Raw genomic sequence first — 16,450 nt, forward strand, 5'->3', positions numbered from 1 at the left:
ACATAGACCTCCACCTGTTGGTGTTGCTGACCTACGTCCATATGGCCGACCTCCTACTCCCACCACATGCTCTACCCCAGACACCACACAGTCAAGGGTTCTCACCATCTCACCCAACCATCTATCCATGACCTCTGCAAAATAACTGTGGGCACCTGCAAGATCATGGATGTTGTCATGTACAGCAGGAAAAGTAGCCCTCTGGAGCCTCAGACTATTTCTGGTGTAATGTTCCATATGTGCCTGTGCCTCCATGATGGCCTGCAACATGCTTCTGGTGACACCTGCTGTGGCACTTCTGCCAGGGACATGATGGCCAGCAGCCCTCCTATGAGCACCCCTGTACATCTGGCTGTGTGGTCCCTCACCAGTCATCTGGCTATGGCTGCTGTGTACAGACACACTTGCCATAGTCACCACACTTTCCTGTTTCATGCCACCACCCTCCAACTGTCCCTCATCTATGGCCACTGGTGATGGGGTATGTATGGGCATTGTGACTGTGTGGGGATGGGGTGGATAAAAGTGGGATGTCAATCAATGGCACAGATTCAGCCCCTGACAACCCTGCCTGTGCCTCACTATGCCTAGCATCATTTTCAGAGTCTGTATGGACACTAACATCAGTTTGCCTGCAGGAGGGACCATGATCAACCTTGCTACCTGCGAGAGGCAGACAAGAAATGTAAATAAAGACCTGTACATTATGGTTCACTTTTGCACACACACACACACACACACACACACACACACACACACACACACACACACACACACACACACACACACACACACTTACAGGTGAGGTGGCACAAAGATATTACACAGACCTATCATTACCCAACAGTCAACATGCATGACATATGGGCACTCAACAGCATGCACTGCAGCCACACTCAATCCTTGTTACCAATATTACACATATCTGTGATGCATGAGTTGTGTTAGTAGTTGATGCCCCTTCCCCTGAAACACACTGCACCCATTTACGCAGTATTGCTGTGCAGCTGTACAGCACACTGGCATGTACTGTGCACCATACCTCACAAGTGTACACACCATTGCTGAATGTGTATATGTTTACTTATGTTTTCTCTGTTGCTCACAGACCCTATGTGTTTGTCTGACACATACCTAGTATGATATGAGGACCGATGTCAGTAATTAATGCATGCCCTTTAATTTGCAGATCTCATCAGCAGCAGTGCATGTATGTGCAATAAAATCCAGTTACACTGACAACCTTCAAAGCTTAATGTGGATATGAGGAGTGTACACACCCTTGTTAACATGCTAGCCTCTTCTCTGATATGCAATGGGGCCACAATACTGCATTTGTTAACATTACACACACCTGATATGTGACATATGATTTGTGCAATCCAATGCAGTATCAAACAAATGTGCTAGTTGTGCAGATGCTGAATGAGATGCATACAATATGTGGTTTGCATAAGGGTGCACACCCTTAACACAATGGTTTGCTGAAGCACCTGTTAAGTGAACTACAGCAGTCACTACTCCTGGAAGGGGTATACCAGCATGACCCATCTTTACTTGCCATTATTTGGCCACTCTTCCCTACAAATGTCCCCCAACTCTACCAGATTGCAAGATCAGCTCATGTGCACAGCCATTGGAAGTCACACAGTGGCTTCACTATTGCTGTAGAGTCAGGGTTATGTCTGGCACAATTCATAACCTTCACTGTGTTCAGTTACAACCATTCTTAGCAAGCTTTGGATGTATGCTTCAGTTCACTGTTGTGTTTCAAGCTGACACCCCTCCCCATCCTCAACCTTACTGCAGATGCTTGACAACTATGGACCACACATGAGTGTTAATTTCCAGGGTTCCAAATTCCAAACACCATGTCTACCGGCCTAGTTCCAGCTAATGAAGATCAAACCTAAAGGTGTACACTGGCACCGGCAAGCTACATATTGGGGATGGTGGCCCTGAGGTGAAGTGAGGTGTTGCTTGTATACCACATGTATCTTTTTGAATACTGTCTGTAGGTTTGAGCCTTGGTCTCATGACACCATTACACATTGCAACACAGGCTTCCTATCAGATGATGGAAGAAGCATTTTGTCTAATGTGTCCTGGTCAAACTTGAAATGTCGAAAAGGCAAAATGATGAAGCGGCTTATAAGCAAATTCTTTCCCTGGGAAAGAAGTTGCTTGGCTGCTTCCGTGACTTTGCCATTTTTGGCACTGTAGTGTGATCTCGGAGTTGGTATATTGAAGTAGGGGGGGTGTAGGGGGCACAGCCCCCCACTTTATGCAATGTTTTAATGTCTTTTTTTTTTTTTTGGGAACAGCGCTTTTTTTCCCTGTTCTGGTTGTTCGATGTTTTGTGAATTCAAACTTTTGAGTTTGATATAACAACGTTCAATCATTTGATCGCTTGTTGTTATAATACAGACCCGCAACACATGCCTTTGAGAGACTTGATGTTATGCTTATGCTACCTGTAGACAGCCCTTGATGTTGTATCATGTGGGACAACTCTTCCGTATGATTACCCTAACCCACAGGCCAAACATATGCAGAATCCAGGCAATTGTCGACACAGGTACTGCACGGGCAATACTTGCTAGACATTCCTGCAAGTCCCTCAGTGTTGCTGCATGTTTCTGGGCTGCCTCCATGACCAGTTTGCAGCATGTTTTGTCATCTGTTTTGGATGGGCATCATTTTATTTTCTACATCAATGTTTTCAAATACTTAATACACACATACATGACTGTCTGCACTGCTTGCCATGGTATATGCAATGGTGAGGTAAGGCTACTTTTCCCACTCCTGAGTGCTATCTTTCAGATATGGGATCCATTTCATTGCTTGTAAGATGTGTGCAAGCCACTGCTGCCTCTGTTGCAGGTGAGTGGGCAAATGTCATGGGCATACTTTGCACACATATGCTTCCAGTGTTTAAGGTATGTATTCCCCATATTTGTTGTGCTAACATAGGATTCCATATTACACATTCATTGCTCATGTTAGGATCACATTACAGGTTGTAAAAGGTGTGGAATGTGGTATTGCTATTTGCCATTGTTTATAACAGGAACAGTTGCCATTGTAATAGTGGTGTATACACTGTTGTAGCCACTGTATAAGGGTAATTTTTTAGACATGCCCCTACTGTAGGCCATGTTCATCTCTGTCCACACATCTTGCAGTGACAGATTGTTAAGTATAATGCAGGACTCTTACATACCCTTCAGATATGCCACCATGGTGACCACTATGATGCAGTGCAGTTAATACCAACAATAAGTAAACATGTACAGCATGCATTATGGGTAGGTGTGTTAAATGTGTGCATGGAAAATAGCATGGCCATAACACGGCCAGTGTATTTGCAAACCTGAAGAAAACAACTCCATACTCTCCAGCTACAGGCTGCTGCCCCAGTTGTATACCAGAGGGACCTAAATAGTTGTGTGAGAGAAGTAATTTCAGTAGCCACACCTGTGGCATTGGTATAGGGTGGGAGCAGCATTTCAGCACATTGACAGTAGAAACCCACAATACTAGAGATTATGCACATCTGTTCATTACTACACTGCAGCAACAGACTATCTTATCTGTCATATGCATGTAGTTACTTTACAGATGAAAATGGATTATCAGCAGTGGTCTAGTAATGTGCCCTGGAGCATTACCTGCATGCTCCTCATCCATTGTGTGGGTGGCACCCACCTCCATAATGCTGGTCTTCAGCCTGTTGGCTTAGCTGGTGGGTGGTTGCCCCAAGGCTGGCGAGGAGCTGCTCAGCATGTGTCAGTGGGGGCTGGATGGTATGACCACCACCTGTGGTTAGCTTTTCCCTCCTAACTGCAGCAGCACACTGACAGGCATAGCAAATCAGATCTGTGCACAGATGCCACACCTGCTTATAATTTTGGTTGTGCAGGCTGACATAATTTATCATGTGGACGAGCTCTTCCACAGGGCGGTCCTTTCCTGCACATCCTGGGCCCTACAGCCAAATAGTATGGTTTGATGCATGATGAGGTATTGTATGATTGCATCATTTTTCAAGGTTTGTGAATGCATGGAGACGGTCCTGGGACATTGTACCTGGAAGACATAAACAGGAAAAAAGGTCAAAGGACCTCATATGGTTGTCCATATGCACATTAACAGTGGTTATTACTTGCAAATAATCCAGACTATACCATAACACTGTAAGCTATCATGGCTTTGACATCTTGCATTACACTTCTGGCCCTGACATGTTCAGTTCCCCCAATGTTGGACACTTAATGGCATAATCCACTATTCACCATTAATTTCTGTGTAGAGGGATGACAGTGGTCATCTTCCATGTGGATGGTGTGTGGACAGTAGCATGTTTGTGTTTGACTGTAGTGTGTGATAGAAGTGTGAGCACATGTCTGTGTTCATGTAGGAGGGAAGCTGTGATGTTCTCCTGCCCCATGGAGACTTGCTGTTGTTGCCATCAGTTGGCATTATGTCCATGCTCACCAGTGATGCGGGCAGGAGTGTGGTTGATGTGCATATCCCCCTGTGCTAATGTTGTGGACAGGGTGCCACTGTTCATACCTATCCTGTCTGATGCAGGTTGCTTGTATCCATGGCATGTTTGTATGAGATGTGCCTTACTCCCAGTACAGGTTGACTTGTGTTACTGGCTCTGAGACTGCATACATATGTGGAGACATGGTTCCAATTGGTCTTGGTGGTTTGGATATGTCTGATTTCTAGTCATAGTCAGCCTTACAGGAAGTCACCTGTGAACCTACATGCTTGCTCAGATAGAGGTGCACTTGCTTCCAAGTTGTGGTCTGACCTTATGTGCCCCTGTACAGCCAGTATGGCAACCTATTATGAGATTTGTGTCTTGGTGCTGTCCACCAAGGGGGAATTACTCTATTGTTAGTGGAGGATGGTTGTACAGGTCAGGTACTGCTGGTTCCATATAGCTACAGTGGATATGAAGTGTACACACCCCTGTTCATAGGTTCATAGGTAGGTACTAGTCTATCAGCCCGAGGGCCTACGTAAGCCTAGCCAACAAGGTTCCTTGGCTTACGCCACCCAAGAAAGTTATTTTTCTGTGCCACTGTCGAGCAGAGACACGGAAATGATCCCTGGGGTGTATTTCCTATTTCCCATCCACTCATCAAGATTTTTCTTTAAGAGTGCTAATGAAGAACTTTGCTTGACATAGATGGGTAGCCTGTTCCAGAGTATGGAAGTCTGTGGGGAAGGACTCTATCCCTCCAGCATGTCCTGTTTATTGTGGTGACAAGGTTTAGGTCCCTAGAGCATGTAGCTTGGAGGGATTGGGATTTCTTTCGATGTAGCATGTCCAACAGCTTTTGACATAGGTTTATATGTTAGGCAGAGATCACCTCGGAGTAGGCGATATGCTATGGAGTAAAGCTGGAGTTTTTTGAGATGGTCAGTGTAGGGCATTTTATATGAGGCCAGTAATCCTCTTTGTGATGTACTTCTGTGGCCTTTCCAGCTGCTGCAGATGTCTTATGAGGTAGATTCCATTGTACTCTATAATGGGTCTTCCCATGTTACAATGCATGGTACATGACCCCGCAAAAGCACATGTCAACACAATCCCCACCTGTGTTGTGCCCTATAGCCTGCTCAGTTCAATAGGGAACATAACAACCTGGCCTGTGGAAATTTATGAGAATTAATACACAGTACAGTAAGGCAGTTGAATGTGTGTGCACACCCTTACACTGATATGTTGTGTAAACACCTGCTGAGATGATTACAGCATCCGTTTGTCTTGGTTTGTACTCTAACTTCATATCACATCTTCACTTTGCAATGGTTGCTCACCTTCCATGAAACAGCTTTGTTTCTTTTTCAATAGAACTGTACAGGTTATGGGTCACATTTGAGGTGAGAAACATTTTGACATGAGTTTCTGTGGTCTCATTGGCATACAGCACACAGACCTGGCATTCCAACAGGGTTGTGTACACTTTGATATCCAGTGTATATGGGTGTTGATATAGCTGTTAGTGGTAGGCATGGACAGTGGGTCATAACACAGTTGTACACTTTTCTGATTACTACGTGATAAGCATTCCTACCGTAGTACCCATATCAGTGTCATGGCAATGAAACAATCAGTAGCGGTACACATTTTATTTTGTTGTATGCAGTGACACTGATATTACACACATGTGCAACATGCACATCCTATTTTCTGGACTGCTTGTGACCCATGTTATTGCTTCTGTGCCTTTCAGTTGAACATATGCATACATACACATGCTCAGGGGATACCTGGTATACACTTGTGTTCTATGTCATTATGATACACTGCATTTACAGTCTTGCACCTCAATCATACATCTAAACCTGTTATAACAGGACTTCTGGTCATTGGTCCATATCACTGGGTGACAAAACAGGGAAGTAAATTTTGATAAAGTATTAATATAGCTGCCATAATACAAGTATACGTGCAAGTGACTACAGATATCTGTCACAACTGTGAACATTGTCCAGAAGAACACTGTACAGTTGAATGTTATTAATTCAATATATCACATGCAGTTTAACACACATATCTGCAACAGTGATTTACTATGCTCATGACCTACATAGGTATACTAGATTTACAATACAAACATGTATCATGCTCATATTCACAGGTAACATATGGATATGGGAAACATACCATTAACTGGCCTAGTAGTGGCACAGACACGACTGTTTGACAGACACTCTAGTGGATGCCATATGTGAGCTGTCCTTTCCGAGGGTGTGTCAGGCTCCTCAGCTGTGGCCCAAGCTATCCACCTCTTACAGCATCACATGTGGACAAAGCCTAATATTAGGACGGGATATATAGGGACAGATCGTAGATATGCCTATTACAAACCTATGAAGATTGTAGTAGGATACATTTCACATTACCATGACTGCTCTGAAGGTGGTGGGGGTCTGAAACTCATGTGTTTGTCATTACTTCATTACTTCCATCTCCAGCTATTTGCCAGAAGAACAGAACAAACACTATGATGGCTAAATCTTGACATTCTGTGAAGACCTGCACAGTTGGCAGGTATGGCCCACTGCAGACAGACCCAAATGCTATGTCCATAGCATTTGTTCAGCAGGACATCATTATAGCAAGTATTGATGGCACATATACCTCTTTCATAATCATCTATCCCATTATTACAGACCAAGTACTACATTAAATTAGATGTTTACATGTTTCACATACCTGGTTTATCTTCAGGTTCCTTCTGTGTACAGGTTGTCTTCTTGTTTCTTATTTTTTTTTCTTATTTTTTATTTTTTATTTTTTATTTTGACGTTTATATGTTTTTTTTGTTTCTCTGTCTCTCTCTCTCACTCTCTCCACTCTGGGATCAAGCTTGTTTGAATAGGTTGAAGCATGGGTCATGCTCTGGTGATGGCCTCTGCACCAATTGCTGTTCACCATTTGCTAATTGCATGCAGGCAGCTGTGTAGTTATTTCAATAGCCAATGTCATAGCAAACCACTACTATAAATAACTACATCATGTGGGCATTGTCCCTTTACCTTGCCTGTATGGAAGACATCCTTCATGTGTGGGGGCAGCAGTGTTACAGACAGCAGGTAGGAATACCTCTTACAACAAGACTTGTGGACACAGGCCAACTACATGTATAAGGTTCCACACCCAGAGACAATGTGTGAGTATTGCTGTTATATGCATTGAATACTGGTAGTTTTATAGGGTTTGTGTGTACATGCTAGTTTTGCATGGAATGCAGTCTGTCTGCATAGCTCTCAACTGTGGGCCTATCCACATGATGTCCAGAAGATTGGCTATGTTTTGTCTGTTCCTGACATATCAGTGGCATTCTCCCCGTTGATTGTTATCAGTACATGGCAACATCCATTTGGGTTTCTGACATCATATTCCTGAGTAAGGGTATGTTGCAACCAATCCTGTAACACCAGCAACTTTCATAGTTTATAACATCAATATTTCAAATATGGCCCTATGTTTCAGCCTCTGTCCTCCACTGATATACCAGGCTTTGTCCAGATGTCATGCAGTAAGAGGTTGATAGTTATAGTCTATCATTATTTAGTGCTGACATTCCTGCTATCATTCCAGTGATGTTGTGGACTCCCAAACAAGTTGTGTGGTAGGGTCCATATATATCAGGGCTACAGCTGGATAAAACATGTGTGAGCCTGTATAATCTGGAGGTCAGTGTATACAGAAAACTTTTATATGCCCTTGTAAGACATTTTATGGGGGAGGGGTATTAAATGTTTTTAACCTAGACTGTTACAACATGTGAGGAACATTAGTAATAAGCAACATAAAGGTATATGGCTGTACATTTTCATATGTTTCACCATGGGAACAGTGGTGGGCTAGAGTGTATTGTCTTGCACACAGCTCTGTTTGTCAGTGTAATAGTGATGTTTTAAGTTAAGAATTGTTATGTAATGGATACATTTACATTGTGACAACTGATACTTTTCCCCGTGGGAGGGTGATTACAGAGGGTAATTGGAGGCTGTTAAACTACATCTGTAATTGTTGATTGATTTCAAGGCAAGTGTATTTTTTACTGTTGTACTACTTGAAGGCTTTAGGCTAGACAGCAAAGTATGTTATTTTGTGCAGATTATTATATCGAATGTTTTCTTGAGAGTTGCATTAATCAGTTATTATGTATTTCAAACACCTAAATGCTATAAGAAATGGCATAAACAACTGAAATAGTATGCAAATAAACATTTATATGTATTCAAACTGTGTGGTGTCATGTCCTTTGCATTGTGTGCGGGTATATGTTTCATGCAATATTTCTCATTTGTAGGAAAGAATCTGATACTAGAGTGGCTGCGGTGGTACAGCTGTTAGCATTGCTGCCTCACAGCACGAGGTTCTCTGGTTCAATCATTGGCTGAGGTGCCTTTTGTGCAGAGTCTGCATGTCCTCCTTGTGGTCGTGTGGGTTTTCACCGGGTGCTCCGGTTTCCTCCCACATCCCAGAGACATGCTGTAGGTGGATTGGACACTCTACATTTGCCCTAGGTGTGAGTGCGTGCATGTGTCTGCCTTCTGTGGAAGGTTAGGCGATGGGCTGGCAACTTGACCCTGTAAAACTCCACTGACAATCATGAGTGGACAGGTGATCCATTGTGGCATCCTCTAACCGTTCAAAGCCAAAAGAAGAGGAAGAAGGAAAGAATCAGACACTGGCCATTTGAAAAGGTGGCAACTGTAGGAATAATGGCTGTTTGATATTCTGTGCACCCTCTATATATACTCTTTATATATATATATATATATATATATATATATATATATATATATATATATATATATATATGTGTGTGTGTGTGTGTGTGTGTGTGTGTGTGTGTGTGTGTGTGTGTGTGTGTGTTTGTGTGTGTGTATGTATCATTAGAATGTTTAGTGGAATATCATCCCAGCATCTTACAGCTCGGATGGCTTAGTGGTAACTTGTTGTGGCAATGTTGTGCAGGATCCTGGGTTCAAGTCTTGCAAGGGTTGCTTATTTTGTTGCAAGGTAGAACAGTTCAGCTGTGGAGGAAGTGATAATAGCAATAATTACAAGAAGTCCCTATTTTTGGCCTCTTCTTCCCCATTTACAGTGCCTTCGGTCAGATGTTTTGCAGTGAGAGGTTCAGAAAGTGGCTCCATTGTCCGAATGCAGTATATATATATATATATATATATATATATATATATATATATATATATATATATATATATATATATATATATATATAGCTATCTATATATAATACATAAATATATAATATATAAATATATATATATATATATATATATATATGTATAAATATATATGTCTGCATATATGTATATATATATATATATATATATATATATATATATATATATACATGTTGTTGTGTCTTTTGGCTTTTCACAGTTAGGGGTCGCCACAGTGGAACTCCGGTCCGCTAATGATTGGCAGTTGATTTTTACGCGCTGAGTTGCCGGTCCTAACGCACAACCTTCAACGAAGGTACGCCCATTCACGCATGTCTCCACAGCAGACGCTCTAGCTGAGAATCGAATGGGACAACATCTTGCTGTGAGGTGACAATGCTACCGCAGCACCACCACCTCATATATATATATATATATATTTTTATATATATATATATATATATATATATATATATATATATATATATATATAAATAGATCTAGGACTGTTGAATGAAAGCTCAACAGTCCGAATCCAACATCACTGAACACACTTTAACGAAAGCGCTTTTACCGAAAAAGCTATTTTGTTAAAGTGCGTCAAAAAAAAAAAAGTGTTTATGTAGGGTGGCTATTCCCCTCTGCACCCCCCACACACACCCTACTTTAATATTCTCACTCCGAGATCGCACTACAGTGGGAAAAAGGAAAAAAATTCCCTTACCCGCACAGTAGTATGATCTCCACAACAGTCATTCCTCCACGACTCCCTCTAGCTGCAGGCATGCATACGCAAAAGTGCTTTTTTAGTTAAAAGCACTTTCGTGTAAGTATGCCCGGCCATTAAGCCTTCGGTGAAAAGTACCATCAAGCATTAGTTCTAGACCCATATATATATATATATATATATATATATATATATATATATATATATATATATACACATATATAAATACATTTTTTCCCTACTGTTGAATGACTGTGCTGCATGATATGCTTGAGAAAACATCAGACATATCTACAGCTCAGATGGCTTAGTGGTAACTTAATGTGACTTTGGTGTGCAGGTTCCTGGGTTTGAGACTTTCAAGAGCTGCTTATTTTGTTAATGGGCAGAACAAGGCTGTTGGATACAGAGGGATTAAGGCACTTTTAAGCAGTTGTAAGTGTGCTTGAGTGAGTTTGCACATCGGTAAGCAATGCTAACTTCCAGTTAAATATGCTTTCAGACAGCCTGAAAAGTGCTTAATCTGTGTAGGCATTGCTTAGTGCAGCACAAACTGGCTTAATCCCATTTACTACTGCTTAAAAGAGCTTACTCTCACTTACCCTGTACTAATTTCTTAAAAAAAAGAAAAAAAGGGGTGATAGGAAAGTGGTGAAAAAGGGGGCATGCAGATGTAAAGACAATAGGGAAAGTAGCTAGGGATGTGCAGGATGGGTGTAGGGAAGGTCCATAGCTGTCCATTTCTTCTACAGCAACAGCCATGCATATACACTGAATTTGGAGGTATATTTGGACACTCAACCCCTGAGTGGGGTGAGGACAACAATAATGTGTTGTGAAGTCAATTAGACCGGATTACATGTGCCCAGTGGACATGTGCAAAATGGACAGCTATGTATGGGATGAAATTTTGGGGGGGAGCAGACTGCCCTTTTTTTAAGGTGAGAGTGGGATGTTAGGGAAGGATAGTAGGTATATTTGGGGAGGTAGGTTGGGTGGGAAGACAGACAAGACAGCATACAGGGGCAGTATATGACACTTGGTGGGTAAACACCTTGGACAGGGAGGAGTGCTTAGAAATCAAAATCCCATGAGCCCCCAAATGGAAACAGTGGGACTGAGGTCTTCACCCATGGGCAGTCACCACTGCACCTTCATGGCCCCAAAGGTGGCTGTGCTGGGGGCTGAGCAGGAGGGGCAGACTGACCCACTAATTGTACCACATGGCCCTCAAGCTGGTGTAGCAGATCTGCAACTTACTTTTGGAGCTCGCTATGCACCAAATCGCGGACCTGGCTTTGGGTGACAGAATCTTGTCTGCGCCCACTCCCAGGGGGGGACAAGGCCCATTCCCTGAGGCAGTTCCACTCAAAGATGGTGCAGGACCGGTGGACAAGGAGGTCATGGGATGGGACCCAGATGTGCTGGACCCAGTGTCATGGCCAGATGAGATGGGACAGGTGAATCCACTGGGACTGGCTTTCCCAATCGTGCTATGGTGTTACAATTTTAGAACGTGTGGGTTAGTAAAAGTCAACACAATCCAGGATTAGTTATAACAGCATGCATAGATATTCCCATTAACCCAAAACTACAGATTTAGAACAGTTACACAGCAAACAGAACACATGCATATATGGAACCACAGTGGCCATTACAACAGCATGCAGGGGTACATTGATAGCAAAAGGCCGCCAATGATAGTATTTCAACAGGGAACATTAATAGAGAGGTACGTACATTAATAGAAACAAATTTCAATATTTATTGAACAATAAGACATATGTTCCAAAAGTAGGTTTGGTGTAAAACATACCCATTGATTTGTGTGTTTATATTATTGTCGCAGATATGGTGGGGGAGAGAGAGATGTCAATTAACAACTTGTATATCCTTGCAGTACTCATAACTTTAATGATCATTGCTCTAATCATTACTCTACAGGTATTATTAAATACCCTATGGCCTTGGGTTGGGCATTGGTATGTTTGTACACAGTGTATACTTCAACTCTTATAGCTAAATTCTCCTTCTCTTACCTGGTAGACCTGTGGATGGAATGTTTGTTAACACTACCTGACTGTTTCTATACATATTACCAGATTCCTAGTTATAATTCTGCACGTACCTCTCAAACTCTTAATGCAAAAAATCTGTACAAAGTTTGACAAACTGGGGGTACAAATAGGGACATATTTTAAATATTGCTCTTATAAACTTTTAGAAAGTTGCTAGAGTAACAGGATTTGTTTTAATATACATTTTGTGAAGGATTTGAAGTCTGAAACTCAAATGTATGCCATTGTTTAGGGACTACAATCCTGAGATAATCCCAGTAATTTGCCAGGAAAGTAGAGGTACAGACCAAAAATAAGAGGCAAAAATCTGGTCATTCTGCAGAAATCTGTACAGTTGAGAGGTATGATTATGCATACAGCTTACTACCACTCCCAGGATTCGAACCATGGCTGTGTGTGCTAAAAATACAACAATTTGTGTTTTGTTAGAGTGAGCCATTTAGAAAGCGCTGTCTTGTTCTTCAGTGTTTTTTGTCTAAGTCCTCTTGGTTGTAAAATCTGACCTTCTAATTACAACATTCTTATACAGACATTCCTCAACATATTTTTTATGTAGCACAGTGTGAGAAACAGTTGACAGTACAGTACTATTCACATACCAGATTTTGGTGAATGCAACGTGTGAGGCCATACAATACCAGAGTAAACACAACCAGTCCAGGATTTAGAACTTTATTTCCAGGCAGTTACACTTTTATTTAAATATGACCTATATGGGACAATTACTGTCATATTGTCTGGTTTATTCAGTGGAAACCATACACATTTTTTATAATGCCAGGTGACATTTTACTCCTTTATATTTATTTGGTATGACAACTACAAGCAGGATTGTTACTCACCAGCCTCGCGATACAGCCTTTGCAATCTGCTGGCATGGGATTCCTGGTTCACAGCCTGCTCAGCTGCCGCTGTAATGAAAATAGAGAAACATTTATGCATACCTATCCATCACATACACAGGCTGGACTTTGGTAAATAGTTATTGCTATGAATACTTACACATTGCTGGGACATCTCACCTGTCTCTTGCTTCTTGGACTCACTGTTCCAAGAGCTCCCTCTTCCTCCATTTCAAGTCAGCATAGTGGTGACAGACCTGCTCACCAGTCCAAGGGATACCAGTGGCACTGGTGAGATCACTGGCAAGACTTTATCAGGCTTCTGCTTTATATTGGGAGCCCTGGTACTGGTTCTGCAGTAGTCTCATGTCATGTTGTTTTACCAGGAGTCCTACCATGACCTTGGACTCCTGTATGCCCCAGCGCTGTGCCCAGATGTGTATGATCTCTCCAATACCTGCCATACTGCCTACAGTGGAGAGCTACAACCAGTTATGAGCTGTATTCCCACCTGTGGGGTTTAAATATGGCCAATTTCCTGCCATTTGCCATGATTGGATGGTTTTGAAAATCCTAAGCTAAGCTACGGGCAAACCTGCTTAGCTAAAGTTGGCAGTGCTTAAAGGGGCAGGTTCAGCATTGCTTACCAATGGGCAAATCCAGTTAGCTTGGCTATCTATTGCTTAGTATTCATATGTACACAATGCTTACACCCGGTCAACATAGCTATGCAATGCTTAGCATTGCTTATGTTTTATTATATTGGTCTACCACCTGTATGGGACTGATTCATCATTCATTACATAATATAGATTTATTTACCTTCCCTGAAATCCCCCAATGGGCTGTGATTCATGTATTCTTGTGTGACTATACTGTATGGGGCACTTGTGTTTATATGGGGGTTTCACTACTTGATTACACTGGCTCCTCACATCTAGCCCTAATACACCACTCTGGTTGCAAAAAATCAATTACTTCTTACATAAATAAGCAAAAAATTAAAATGTTAATGTTTACACACACAAAATGGAAATGGCTTTGGTGAAGCTTGAACTGTGAATGATTACATGCAAGGTGTACGCTCTAACTGCTACACTATTGCACTTATGCTTATGCTAGATGTCTATTGCTTTTTAATTTATCGTGCTGTTTCAGCTGGGCTAAGCGTAGTTAAGCAATAGGCACACCCGCGTGGCTTTGCTTAAACTTTATTGCATATATAAAAAAAAATTATTTGTTGTGCTTTTTTATTTGTACCCTTCAGAATATCCATGCTAATGCTGAACCTGTTATTTTATCAACTGCCTGCTTTGTAGGGACGATTGTCCCTTATGGCTTTGTCCACATTCCTTACTCTGATGGGTTGGGAGGTGTGCGCTATGTGCTTATGCTAAATCTGTTATTCTACCAACTTTTGGCTTGGTAGGGACAATTGACCCTTATGGCTTTGTCCAGATTTCTTATCCTAATGGGTTGGGAGTGTTATGAGCATTCTCACTCATTTTAAATTGTCAAATGGCAATTCTGGAGTGCAGGGGGCATGTGCATTGTGAGAGCTCTGCTCTCAGACATACCCCCTGTGCTCGTACATGGAACCATGTCCATTTTACAGCATGGCAGCGTGCCTTCATACATATGCATGGTGAGCTGCCGTACTGAACAGGAATGATCCCTGTCATGAAAGAATACATATTGGATGAATCTGCTTACTAGTTAATATTATCCATCAGTAAGAAATTGAATTTGTGGATAATATGAGTGAAGAGGAACAGAACACTATTCCCCCATTATATGAATACATGAATGCTATTTTTGAAGGCAGACTGACATACAAAAAAGCTTGTCAAGGCTATGTAAGTCAATTATCATTACAAAATTGTGAAACGTTTTAGATAATAATGGATTGCATAACTCAACAGATGGTAAGAATAAAACTTTGTTACTTTTCCTTCAACTTTATACAAGAACGTTTTTATGTAGAAATACATACACACATGTTTATTACTCCCTATACATTCTCTAAATTTAGTAAAATGACTTCTTCAATTTGTTGGATATGTAGTAAAGATGTAAAAGTTGATTGGAGATACATGTTTATGGATTGTGAAAAATTACACGTGTATTGGGAAGAGATAAGCATGTTTTTAAGAGGTTATGGTCTGATAGTTGTTCTTTAACTAAATCTGTAATACTAATGAATGTTATGCTTCCTGTATCTGTAAAAGACAAAGAGCAGAAAATGTTTTGGGCTCTCATGGCAGTTGCTAGAAAAGTTATTACAGAAACTGGAAATCAAACACAGTTCCTACATTCAAAGAGTTTTTAAATATAATAGCAATACTATGTAAAACTGAAAAAGAAGTGATCAGAATAGGATCTATAAATCATACTAAGACTTTTAGTGGTTGGGATGACCTTGAAATGTTGCTATTCAAATACCAAGACTCTTAATGTGTTAATTGTATAAAATTATCTTGATGATTCAATGTATTGCTATCGCTGTATAACATTATGTGATGTTGAATTTCTTCCTTTCTGTGTATATATTGCAATTATGTTAAATTAATAAAAATGTTCTTAAAACAAGAATTTAAAATGCCATATTTAACAGTGCATGCATTGTAAGATCACACAGTCATTTTAAGTAACAAACCAAAGAATAAATGCATAACAACTGAACTTGCTTCAAATAAAACATCATCATTCTGACATGTAATGGCAACTAAAATAACATTAATCACAAATAATACCAATAATACAGATTTAATTTTGTTTTATCTGGTTATTGTCTATCAGAAGTAAGATGTTGTTAATGGGAAACTAAACCAAATGAAGGTTAATTGCTAGGGAAGGGGAAAATTATTTTTTTATACAAAGGTAAGACAGGGAGAGACTGCTGTACTGGTGCTTTAAGTAAGCAGTGAAAAAGACAGGTAGGGTGAATGGGACCAAAAGATTCCTAGTAGAGTACAGCAGTGGAACTAATGAGGTGGAAGAACTCAGCAAGGAAGGAGTGCAAGAGTGCTGTAGAAAAGAGAATGCACATTGTAAGATAAACAATGTATGTA

At 41.0% G+C, this 16,450-nt stretch overlaps 1 protein-coding gene across 1 annotated transcript in view; it reads right to left on the reverse strand.

Annotated features, from left to right (window-relative positions):
- LOC122804254 (cytosolic phospholipase A2 zeta-like) overlaps positions 1–16,450 on the reverse strand; it is a 1,019,603-nt gene that overhangs the window by 300,727 nt on the left and 702,426 nt on the right. The window lies entirely within an intron of this gene.

The sequence above is a fragment of the Protopterus annectens genome, chromosome 6.part0 (assembly GCF_019279795.1).
Source record: "Protopterus annectens isolate FY-2018-M chromosome 6.part0, PAN1.0, whole genome shotgun sequence".
Lineage (NCBI taxonomy): Eukaryota > Metazoa > Chordata > Ceratodontiformes > Protopteridae > Protopterus > Protopterus annectens.